This window comes from Parasteatoda tepidariorum, chromosome 2 (assembly GCF_982258835.1).
Source record: "Parasteatoda tepidariorum strain Cologne lab strain chromosome 2, Ptep-v5.0, whole genome shotgun sequence".
In the NCBI taxonomy this organism is placed as follows: Eukaryota; Metazoa; Arthropoda; class Arachnida; order Araneae; family Theridiidae; genus Parasteatoda; species Parasteatoda tepidariorum.
Window position 1 is genome coordinate 106707076 of NC_141756.1, and position 12036 is coordinate 106719111.

The 12036-nt window shown below is 33.5% G+C and overlaps 2 protein-coding genes across 2 annotated transcripts in view; both read left to right on the plus strand.

The window, feature by feature from the left end:
* The window catches only part of LOC147815986 (GTP-binding protein Di-Ras2-like), a 226428-nt gene that overhangs the window by 138062 nt on the left and 76330 nt on the right, over positions 1 to 12036 (plus strand). Inside the window, exon 3 of the mRNA XM_087157960.1 lies at positions 8119 to 8168. The gene's annotated coding sequence lies outside the window, so the exon portion shown is untranslated. The remainder of the gene's footprint in view (positions 1 to 8118; positions 8169 to 12036) is intronic.
* The window catches only part of LOC107446785 (FMRFamide receptor), a 194124-nt gene that overhangs the window by 138061 nt on the left and 44027 nt on the right, over positions 1 to 12036 (plus strand). The window contains exon 3 of the mRNA XM_071178052.2: positions 8119 to 8168. The gene's annotated coding sequence lies outside the window, so the exon portion shown is untranslated. The remainder of the gene's footprint in view (positions 1 to 8118; positions 8169 to 12036) is intronic.

Consider the following 12036-nt stretch of genomic DNA (forward strand, 5'->3'; position numbering starts at 1 on the left):
AAGAATAAAATAAAAGGAATAACTTAATTTTAAATTAAATTTAGTAAAGTGGAAGACTATATACTGAGGATCCGCAATATTAGTAACATGTATATTTGTTTTTTTTTAAGGATATTAGTATTAGAAAGGACGCCTGGTTGCTGAGTGGTAGCGCCTCGCGCTCCCGTGCCACAGGTCCTGGGTTCGATCCTCGAACCGGGCAAGGTTGACTCAGCCTTTCACCCTTTCAGTGGGTCGATAAATGATTCCCAAGCATGCTTGGGAGCTAAACACTGGGGGTTTCGCGTTCGGCTGACCACCTAACCGGAGCATCTTCTCCTGCACCCCAGAGCCCAAGGTCAAGAAAACTGAGATGGGTATAGTAGGCCTTGGCTCACTATGGATTGTCGCTCCACTGAGTCACAAAAAGTCCAAAAAAAATTCTGCCACATGGGTAACGTAATAAAAAAGCAAAATCGATGAGGGAAATCATAAAACACCACCAAACTATTATTAACGCTAATGATGCTTAATTGATTTTGGTAATTATTACTGCTGGAATTGTGTTAATTGGTTATGTTTTAATAGATTCCAAATGAAGATATTTAATTATAGTTACTGCGATAATAGGTTTTTTTATGCCTACCGAAAAGGATAAGTACTGTGTGAAAGACTTGGCAGTGGTAAATCTTTGATAATCATGAATTGACAGTAACATGCCATTGTATGAACTTCTAAATAATTAGTGTAATAATTTTAAGTCATAGAGAAGCGCAACAAATAAATAATTGAGTATTTGTGCTTCAAGAAGATCAACCCACACATGTGATCTATGACGTCAGCTCCAGCTGATCGTTTATGCGCAAACTGGCGTGCTAAATTTGAGCTAAGCTCCTCCACAAAGTCAGAATGTTAATTAACGTGAAGTTGATTGAATACAGCACCGTACAGCACATCGAATTTGTTGAAATATAATTATTTCTCGTCTACGTCTTTTACTTAGATTTATTATTTGTTTATGTATTTTATTGGAACCGTGATATATTTTCGTTTTGTGAACCTGGCAACTTCGAAGCATTATTAGTTTATGTTCTACATGGTTTCATGTCTGTCTTTGTGTTAAGTAAGAAATATATAGTGAAAGAATTAAAATATTTGTGAAAGAATCTTTATGTAAGAATATAGAATATGTCACTTAAGAGAATTGATACTTGACGGGCTTGGCTTACTCGAAATAGAATGGAAAAAGCAGATGCAAATGTAAACAGATGCCATGTTTCAACAACCAATCAGAATTCGATATACCCACAATACGTCATTTGCAGGTATCCCTTTGGAATTGTTGCTTTGGCTCATGCTTTCGATCTAGTAAAAGATTAAAATTACCTATTGCATTTGCTGAAATACATTAAAAAAACTATTTCTTCCGTTGAGATAAATCAATCTCGAGATTTATTTAATGTGAATCAGTTTAAACTAAACATTCCGTTTACTTTTCTTAACGTTTACCAGTTTACTTACTCTAATGAATCGTTATATTTTATTTTAATAACAATAGAGAGCATTTTGTAGCCTGCAGGCTATTACGTGTCATTTTGTTTCTTTTTTTTGTCATTAAAAGTTGCGAGCAATCAAATAACATCTTAGTTTAAGTTACTATCTGGAAGCCAAAGAAAAAAAAAGTTGGAATGTGTTTTAATAACCCGTAACCATGGCAACTGTAGAAATGAATGGTTCGAAAGACATTTAAAACTTATGTTTGAATACTTAAAGGAATTTTCCTGCGTTTATTGTTACAATCGCTCATTCTTTAAATTGACCTTTTTTTTCCTAAAAATTGTACAAACTTTAGAAAGTAATATTTTCATTACAATGAGTTTTTTTTGTGAATGCAGACTCGAGTATTATGTCTTCAAAAGTTTTAAAAGAGACTTTAAAAAACTTCGAAATGAAAATTATTTGTATTATGTGTAATTGTCAGAAAAATTTTGTTGTAGCAACAGCGGAAAATTTCCTAAGTTAAAAATGTTGAAACGGTACATAATTGCTTTGATGAATGTATAAAATATTTGATACATTTCATTTATTCGATTTGCTATTTATTTGCTATAATTATTATTATGTAAGCTTATTTTAAATTATTTACTTGATATTTTTTTATAAAATCTGTTCCTTGTAAATACATAATTATTTATACTCATTGATCATGATTATTATTTGTAATCACTATAGTAATCATGTATTATGATTACCCATAATATTGATTACAATAATTATTACGTATTTCGTAACTGATATAGCTGTTATTGATTTTTGTAAACGACGCCTAGCTCTATTTTACATTGATTCGTTTGTCTACACGTAAACGCAAAGTACGAGTTGCCCGCAAAGAACTATACTTCATGCGTAATTCGGTGCGCGAAAATAAAACCGGAACACTCTGAATATCTTTTGATTAAATTATCGGATTTTCGCTTACTTGGGCTTAATCTTAATGGTTCAAGGGCCTAAAACACAGAAAGGTACTTTCTCTAAATACACAAAGCTATTTTTTTTTTTTTTTACCAATTTGAATTTTTTGACAAGTAAAATATGGAGGGGAAGCCGTAACCTGGGAAATATGATCCCAATAGTTTAGTCAGGAGAGGGGTCGCGTTCAGGAAGAGTTTGGCCGTCTTAATGTTAATTGCACTTTTTGTGTATTTCGTTTTTTTTTTTTTTTTACTTGAATCGAGTTTTTTTGCCTACAATTGTTAAATTCCTTTATCCAAATATATTTCCATATAAAATGAAACAGTTTTTAATAACACCATGTAATAGTTTTTAATAATTATTCATTATATTTTACTTAATAAAGAATGAAACTTTTTTGAGTTACTATGTACAGTGGTGGCCAAATGTGTGGACACTTTTTGAAAGTTTCATGTTTTTCAACTTTGTGTGCTTGTAGAATATATTAATTTTCACTTAAATACAAACGTTTACACATCAAATTGAAGGTAATTTAATGTAGAATTTAATAATAAATACAGTACTACAATATCTGTATTACAAAAAAAGTTATTCAACTAATAGTCAGATCTATCTTAGATTTGCATTTTTTTAAAGTGATACTTACACAATCAATACTTAGTAGGATAACCCTTATTTAAGACAGCTTCACAGCGTCTTTTCATCGAGTGAACGAGTGTTTGGAATTCATCTTTCGTAATCACATGGTGCCAAGAATCAATTATAGCTTCAATAAGTTGTTTTTTATTGGATAGACGTTTTTTTCGTACAAGAATTTTCAAACGTTGCCACAAATTTTCAATTGGATTCAGATCAGGGCTGTTTCCTGACCATGGTAATATGCCTTTATATTCTGAAACTATGCTTTGCATACTTTTGTGCTGTGTGTCATGGAGCTAAATCCTGCTGAAAAAATAAATGGTGCGTTGTTGGGGGAAGAGATCCCTGATGGAAGTTATCAATGTTGGTTTCAGGACAGTTTCGATGTATTTTTTGGCAGTCAGGATGCCATCAATCACTTGAATTCGGCCCACACCATCTGCAGACATACATGCCCAATCATGACATTTGTTGGATTTTTTGTAGTTGCTTCAATGCAATCAGGATGAAGTGCTTCACCTACTCTACGTCTCACGTTTTTTCTACCATCACTACCAAAGAGCGATATTTTACTCTCATCACTCCAGATTACTTGATTCCATTGATTTTCTGACCATTTAATGTGCTCTTTTGCCTACTTAAATCGTTTTTTTCGTTGCTTTTGATTTAAATATGGTTTTTTTCCTTGGAATTCTAGCTTGTAGTCCAAATCCTGATAAGCTTCTTCTTATTGTTCTTGAACTTACTGCAATACCAGCTGCATTCATTTCACATCTAATGGCATCTGATGACATTTTTCTATCTTGAGAGCATAGCCGTTTAATTTTTCCATCAGTAGTAGCACTTGTGCATTTTTTTCGGCCTGATTTGGCATCCTGAATGCCAAAAATACATCGAAACTGTCCAGAAACCAAAATTGATACCTTCCATCAGGGATCTCTTCCCCAACAACGCACCATTTATTTTTCAACAGGATTCAGCTCCATGCCACACAGCAAAAGTATGCAAAGCATGGTTTCAAAATAAGGGCATAGATATATTACCATGGCCAGGAAACAGCCCTGATCTCAATCCAATTGAAAATTTGTGGCGACGTTTGAAAATTCCTGTACGAAAAAAACGCCCATCCAATAAAAGACAACTAAGTGAAGCTATATAAAGATTTATTCGATAGAAAATTATACAATCGTTATATTCTTTTGCATAAATCTTATAAGATTTGGTTGGTTATATCGACCGAGTAATAAATCCAAATTTTACCGGCTACTCGGGACAGGCCGGAGGATAAATAAAATTTTTGCCGGGTACCCGGAACCATCAAATTCCTATTCAGCTTTATCATTTCTCAGCTTTATCATTTCTCGATTGGGTAAAAGATTTAAGTTTTACCGGTTCTGGAAAAATTTTAGGCCCAGGTCATCTCTAATTAAAACAAATTCTACCCTACCGTTTCGTAATTCATCATTTTTTCTATCTCGTAACGTTTTCGAGATAGAAAGGATAAATTCTCGGTTTTTTACCTGATGTGTTCAGTTTTTTACCTGATCGGTTTTTTACCTGAAACTTGTAAACCATTGCATCTTGTATCCACTTTACTATACATAAACTACAGTATTCTAACTGTAGCTGTAAAAGTTCAAAATGCTAAAGTATTGATAAGAAATTCAATAAAGGTTTCCTATTCGGAATTAATTTCTTAAGGATTTAAAAAGCCACTGTGAATTTTACTATTTTTCGCGTGAGAAGTATTTTGACTGTGAATTTTGCTGTTTTCTGTATGAAAAATATTTTTTCTAATCAGCATTAATTTTTTAAGGAATAAAAAGCTGCTGCGAATTTCGCTGCGTGAAATATATTTTTCACTCTGAAAACAGCGTTAATTTAAGGAATAATTGTTACTGTGAATTCTGCTGTTTTCTATATGAAAACTATTTTCCCATTCAGCATTTCCTTTTTGGGATCTAAAATATCTTTTAATTTAGAGCCATTGTGAAATATCAGGTATTGTATGCATAAGTACATATTCTGCTATTGCAATTTTCGATATCAAGAATTTTTCATTATCAAGAATTTAAGTTTCCTGATTATGTTATTTTTCTGATTTCGAGGTTTAAGTAAAAAATTTTAGTGTTTTAAAAAACATTGGTAGTTTTGGTAATCAAAAAACTGCCAATGCTTACACAAAAATATTTTTTATATAAAATAGGATATCACAAATATTTCGGAACTTCACCAAAGCGATTATGCGATTGTTGACATTCACCGGTGAAAGTCGACATTCTCTTGATTTCTCATCACATTCTCATTCACGGTAACATATGTAATATTAAATTATCCAACATTTATTTATTTTCATTTTTGCGTCTTGTACCATTTTACAACTCATTAAGGTTTGCACGGTGTCTCAAAAGTTGAATTATTTTGTCGTCGGTCTTACAAATTCGATTTACTAGATGTCTCTACCAATAGTTTAAATTTCGATTTTCAAAATACCTTCCATTTTAATTATGTTCTCTTAATTGCTCTAAATATTGTAAAAACCAGTCGCCCGTAGTTTTGCGCCATTTTGCCTCGGTTAATCGTTGATATCCACGGGCGAAATTGATAAATGCTTCAATCCAAGAGATTTAATTGCTGTCGAAATTTCACAAATTGATTTACCTTCCAATTTCGGCAACTACATTTTCATTAGTTCTTCAGACATAATTTGAATCACTGCCTTTTGATGTCGCGACTGAATAGTTGTTGTGAGTTTAATTTGATTTTTAACGGAAACAAGTAAGTACCACACAAATAATGCGTTTTCTTGAAAATATTAAATACAATAAATTAGTCAGTGCAAGATCATTACTAAAACATATACTTTATAAACAATATTTTTTTAAACTGTATATTTTGGTTATTACGTCATTTTTAATAACTCGCTTTCTTGTGAGGGTGGAACACTACCATCAAAATGACGACTGATTTGCGACTAGCTGCAGCACTCAAATCTTTACTGTTCTTGATCACAATAAAATTCTCAAACTTTCCCTGAGACCAGCGATGGCTCAGGGGATAGAGCATTCGCCTTCCAATGAGGTGAACCTGGTTCGAATCTCGGCGATGGCTGGTTGATACGAAATCCGCATCTGGCTTGCACAGACCACAGTACTGACGTGAAATATCCTCAGTCGTAGACTGATCATGGGTTAGAGTCCTCTTGCCGTCAGTCTACCCGTGAGAGGTTTTAGTGGTTTTCCTCTCAAAGAAGGCAAATTTCTCCCAATACTTGATCCAGGAGTTCCCTTGTCTTCTGAATTGGGTGCAAAATTACAAGGCTACCGAGTTGAACATTGGCAGTCGTAAACCCAAAATTGGGTCGACTGTTCAACGGCGGTTATAAAATAATAAAAAATAAAGTATTGTATAAATTTTAAAAAAAAATTATTTCTAAAGTAGAGTGTAAAACAAAGAATTTATTCCGTTTTTGTCAGACCTATAACGAATAACATAGAAAGCATCACTTTCATAAAAAGCCTCCATATCACCATCCAAAATTTCCTTGAGTGAACTCCATACCACGAGAGAAACTTATCGTCACAAATTCGCTTTCACCTCAACTTCTATTTTAAAAGAAAGAAGAAAGGAGTTTCAAAATGCAAGCAAAATATTAGGATTACGCAAAGGAGAATTTCTCTTCTAAGTTATCTTCTTATAATTTACTTTCATTTTTTTAGTATTTTTGAAATTTCTGTTCAGTATTTGAAACTTCATGCCTTATACTCTTAATTTGTCTGAACTCAATTTTTCTATACTTTAAATTAGTTCAGGTAGTGAAGGAGAATTTGCGATTAACCGTTTCTCCCGTGATGTGGCGTTCACTTGCGCCCCACGTTTCTCGTTTTAAGTGAGACCAAAATAAAAATAATTTCTTCATTGTTTAGTCCTCTCGAAAAACTTATGATTAAAAGAGTTACGATATTTTACTTTATTTTATAACCGTCGTTGAACAGCCGACCCAATTTTGAATTTACAACTACTAATGCTCAACTCAGTAGCCTTGTAATTTTGAACCCTATCCAGAAGACAAGGAAACTTCTGAATCAGTACCCCCACAGGGTTTGCTGTGTTATGGGAATATGGAAGACTTTGTGACTCGACAGATTTAACGTGCATCAGTCACCATTTACTACACAAGAAGTTTACGGTCGGCGGGGATTGAATCCACGACCTCTTGGGCATGGGCCCAGTGCTCTACCAACTAGGCTATCCCGGCCCCATAGTGACAATATTCTTGACATCATTGATGATACAGTGGTTTAGGTTCTTATATATTGTTATTCATGTATTATTTTATTTCTGGTGGGGACGTAAGACCTACCTAATGTAAGGGCACCAGCTTGTCTGGAATGTTAAGGTGGTCTGTGCGCAATTCTTACCCCTTGCCCCACCATAACGTAGATAATGAAATTGTAGATCATTAATCTACATGGCTCCCTTAGATCACAAACGGAATTAGAGGGACTTTATTTTAGAAATAGAATTTTTCTTCCTCTTTTTTTTATTATAAGTAAAACAAATAAAGTACTTTGTCATCATAATCTAAATATACCTTGTCGTTGGTTGTTAGCAATTAAAACCTCGAAATTTCGATGCATATAATAATAAGAACCTAAAGATTACCTCTAAAGTTTCACGCAAGATTTCGCCTAATAGTCGACTATAGGTTACGAGAATTTTCCACTCTTCACGCTTTTCCCTCCTCCTTTATCATGCTTTTCAGTGAATCTTGTTCTTCACTCAAGTATATCCCGATTTGTAACTGAAACGTACTGCTGAAAAAGTAAGATTTGAAGAAACCGTGGTAACGGAAGGGGGAAGAGTGTGGTGAGTGGGGAACTCTTGAGACACCTATTATGTTTCCAAAGAGTATAGTGTGAGGTAAATGTCATTGATGCATGTATGAAAATTACTTGTATGTTATTGTTTAGCTGATGTTTGAATGAATTATATAGAAATCTTAAATTATAATTTTTGACGTTTCAGAAGGAAGCGGGAAATGAATACTTCCGTAAGAGGAGAATTGTAAAAGACTGGTATGTATACTTATATACTCACCGCTTACTTTCATTTCCCCGTCAAATGGAACGATTCCCTAAATCCTTGTTTGGAGCGCCCTTTTACAAAAGCACTCAGAATCTCCCGATATTAGGGGCCACAAAGAATTAAGATTGCAAATGGGATTGTCCTGCCTAATGGAATCGCGAAAGTTTAATCACAGAATGTAACTAATGTGTGTTAAAATTTAATGATGGATACGTGTAATGAAATTAAATCCAATGCTTCCTATCATTTACAATAAAATTTAAAAAATTTCTCAGTAATGTCCACTTGTTTTTATTTTAAAGTATTCGAAATAAAACGGTAGGATTTTCTTTTACGTTGATGTGAAACATAAAATAACTTTCTTTCCCCCGAGATGAAAATACCCATAAATAAGGAAGGATTTGAAGTATGTAATTCCAGAAAGTAGAAATATTTAGTTTTTGCGGGATACCTGTAAGTAACGTAGTGTGGATATCTCGATCCTGATTGGTTGTTTAAACGTGGTTTGCATTAGCAACTGTTTTTTCCATTCTATTTCGAGTAAGCCATGCCTGGCAAACACCAATCCTCTTAAGTAACACAGCCTATATTCTTTCAGAGAGGTTTTTTTCACAAGGATTTCAATTCTACCACTATATATTTGCACAAAGACAGGCACGAAGCCATGTCGAACATAAAGTTATGCATTGAAGTTGCCAGGCACACAAAACAAAAATATATCACGGTTAAATAATAGATCTAATTTAAGTAAAAGAAGTAGACAAGAAAGAATTAACAAATTCGATGTGCGATACGGCTTTGTATTTAATTAACGTAGCGTTAATTAACATTTTAAGTTATGTAGAGAAACTTAACTCGACTTTAATACTCCATATTGCTGGTGCTGACGTCATAGGTCATATGCGTGGGTATTGGTTGTCTTATTCTCAAGTGGCCGGTTGAAAAGAAAAGGTTATTAGTAAGGCCCGGATTTTGATGACATTTGCATTTTTTGCATTTTTGGACATTTTTCGCCCTTTAGAGCATTTTTTAGATTTATAGGGCATTTTTCATTAAATTTGTTGGCTTTTTTTGCATTTTAAAACATTTTTAAAATTTTTGTTAATTTTTTTATTTTTTTTTTATCATTTTTTATTATTACACTGGCTTCCAAACAGTGAAGAAAATCTCTAGGATATTAACTGGTGAAGCAACATCTTTTCAAATTGAAGAAAAATTGTCAGTAAGTGAGACCGTCTTTTTCAAGTACGCACCAGTAACATCAGTAAACGTTGAAAGAAGCTTCTCCAGGTATAAAAATTTACTTTCAGACAAGAGACGCTCGTTTACATTTCAAAATATCAAAAAAATTTAATAATCCAATGTAATTCTGATATTTACTAATATTATGAGATGGAAGTTGTTATATTCATTTAAGTTTCTATACAAAATGAAAATGTTTTGGAGTCAATATATTTTCCTTTTTTTTTGTTATTTTAGGATATAAAACATATTTTTCAAACTTTAATGAACGTAGAACAAGTATTGTATTGCTTTATATTTTTTGAAATGACTCATAATAATTTTAAAGAGTAAAACATTGCTTTAGTTCAATATTTTTACTTTATTTAAGTCATGTCATAAGGCATTTTTAGCGCAATTTCCGCATTTTTAAGGGCATTTTTAGCACTTTTTAAGGGCATTTTTTGCACTTTTTAAGGACATTAATTGGGATTTTTTAGGTCATCAAAATCCGGGCTCTAGTTATTAGAGAATAAAACATGTAGAAAAATTTAAGAAGTCAAATGATATGGTACCTTCCTTACTTACAGCCAACCCATGATAGTCACCACAGTCAAATAATTTAGTCTGGGACATAGCCCTTTTGACGGTCCGCAAAACACTCTTCTTAGTATCTACGAAGGCTGTTTTCTTTTGAGGTCCGTTTAAAAATAAAAACCAAACGAAAAAAATATTTCAAGAAGCAGATTTATTATTTCGATTCTACATGGCTCTGGCAACTATTTTTTTTCTTACAAAATAGTTACCAGAGCCATGATGGCTCAAGGGATAGAGCGTTCGCTTTCTAGAGAGGTGAACAGGGTTCCCAAGCTGTTCGAATCTCAGCGATCGCTGGTCGATACGAATTCCGCATTCTACTTGCACCTACCACAGTACTCACGTAAAATATCCTCAGTGGTAGACGGATCACGGATTAGAGTCCCCTTGCTGTCAGGCTACCCGTGGGAGGTTTTCCTCTCTATGTAACGAAAATGTGGGTTAGTTCCATCAAAACGTCCTCCACGAAAGCAATCCCAATACTTGATTCAGGAGTTCCCTTGTCTCCTGGATTGGGTTCAAAATTACAATTTTACGGAATTGAACATTAGTGGCCGTAAACCCTAAATTGGATCAGCTGTTCAACGACGGTTATAAAATAAAAAATAAAATAGTTGCCAAGTTTGCTTAAGCACTTATCATACCTTACAACTAGATTTAAAATATCCTCTTCATAGTAACTTGCCGCCTGCTCCTATACCCAAAGGGTCACGACTGCTTTCACGTCTCCGTCATCGTTGAACTGGTTGCCGCCAAAATGATGTTCGAAACATCGGAAAAGATGAAAATCACTTAGCGCAAGGTCTGGTCTGTATTGAAAGACGTTCCAAAACTTCCCAGCCAAAAACAGTCCAATGAAGATCGGGACTGAGATATGGAAAGAGTCGTTGTCATGAAGTACTTCGGCTTTACCCTGCCCCGCCCCCCATTCGGGGCATCCAGGGAATACTGTTGAAGAATCGGTTTAGGCCAGATCCTCCATTCTGATCTCTTCAATTCCTTTGTTCATTTTCTTTTGGTTCCAGTTTCTTTTAATGGTATCGAAGTTGAAATTTATCGGGAAAAATTTAATTCTTGAATCATCACAAACTGGACAGACAGTAAGTATGTGTTCAAAATCTTCATAAGTTTTACAAACTTTGCAGTTCGGGTCTTTTCCGAACAATTTTAACTGATAACTAGGGGAGAGTGGGGTCAATTGTAACATTTTTTACTTAACTATTTTTAACTAACAAAAAATCCAATATATTATTAGTATTTATTGACAGACGTGTAAAGTAGACTATCCTCTACTAGAAGAAAAATAAATACCTGATTTTAAATATTATTATGTTAGTTATTAACAATTTTTGACAGTCGTGCACTTGTTACAATTGTCCCCACTTACGGGGTCAATTGTAACAGTTCATAAATTCAACTAAAACATAGTTAATTATACATATTATCATAGTTGTAATACATTTTTTTATTGATCAAAATAGTAGTGATATTTTAGGAGTAAAAATAATAATAAACAGAGACCTAAAGGGTTAAACTTTTAACTTTAAGGGGTTAAAAATTTTAATTTATGCTGTGAAAGGTGACAAATAAAATAATGCTCATGCAACATAATATAAATGCTATAGGAAACTATTGGTGGTTCTTAAAGAGTTAAGTAATGGTTTGTAAACATAAGATTATTTATTTTCAACTGTTACAATCGTCCCTTTACTTATTGTTACAATTGTCCCCAAGACGCCATTTCAGCTTCATTTGTTAAAAACAATGCTAATTAATTAGCAAAACTAATCTTTTTTTTATTGAAATGTTCATTAAGGTGTCCACTTACATATTCGGTTACTAATTTTTATTTGTTTAAACAAAATTACTTTGTTACAATATAGTATTCTAATACCAAAAAAAGTACTTGCGTGGCGTGAAAATATCTTTTGCGATGTAACTCTTTCAAAAGTACATAAAAATGGTTGCCATCAGGGGTGCACATGTAGATTTGTTAAATGCACCTTGTGCGCCACCTAGGAACCAAATCTAGAACCCGAC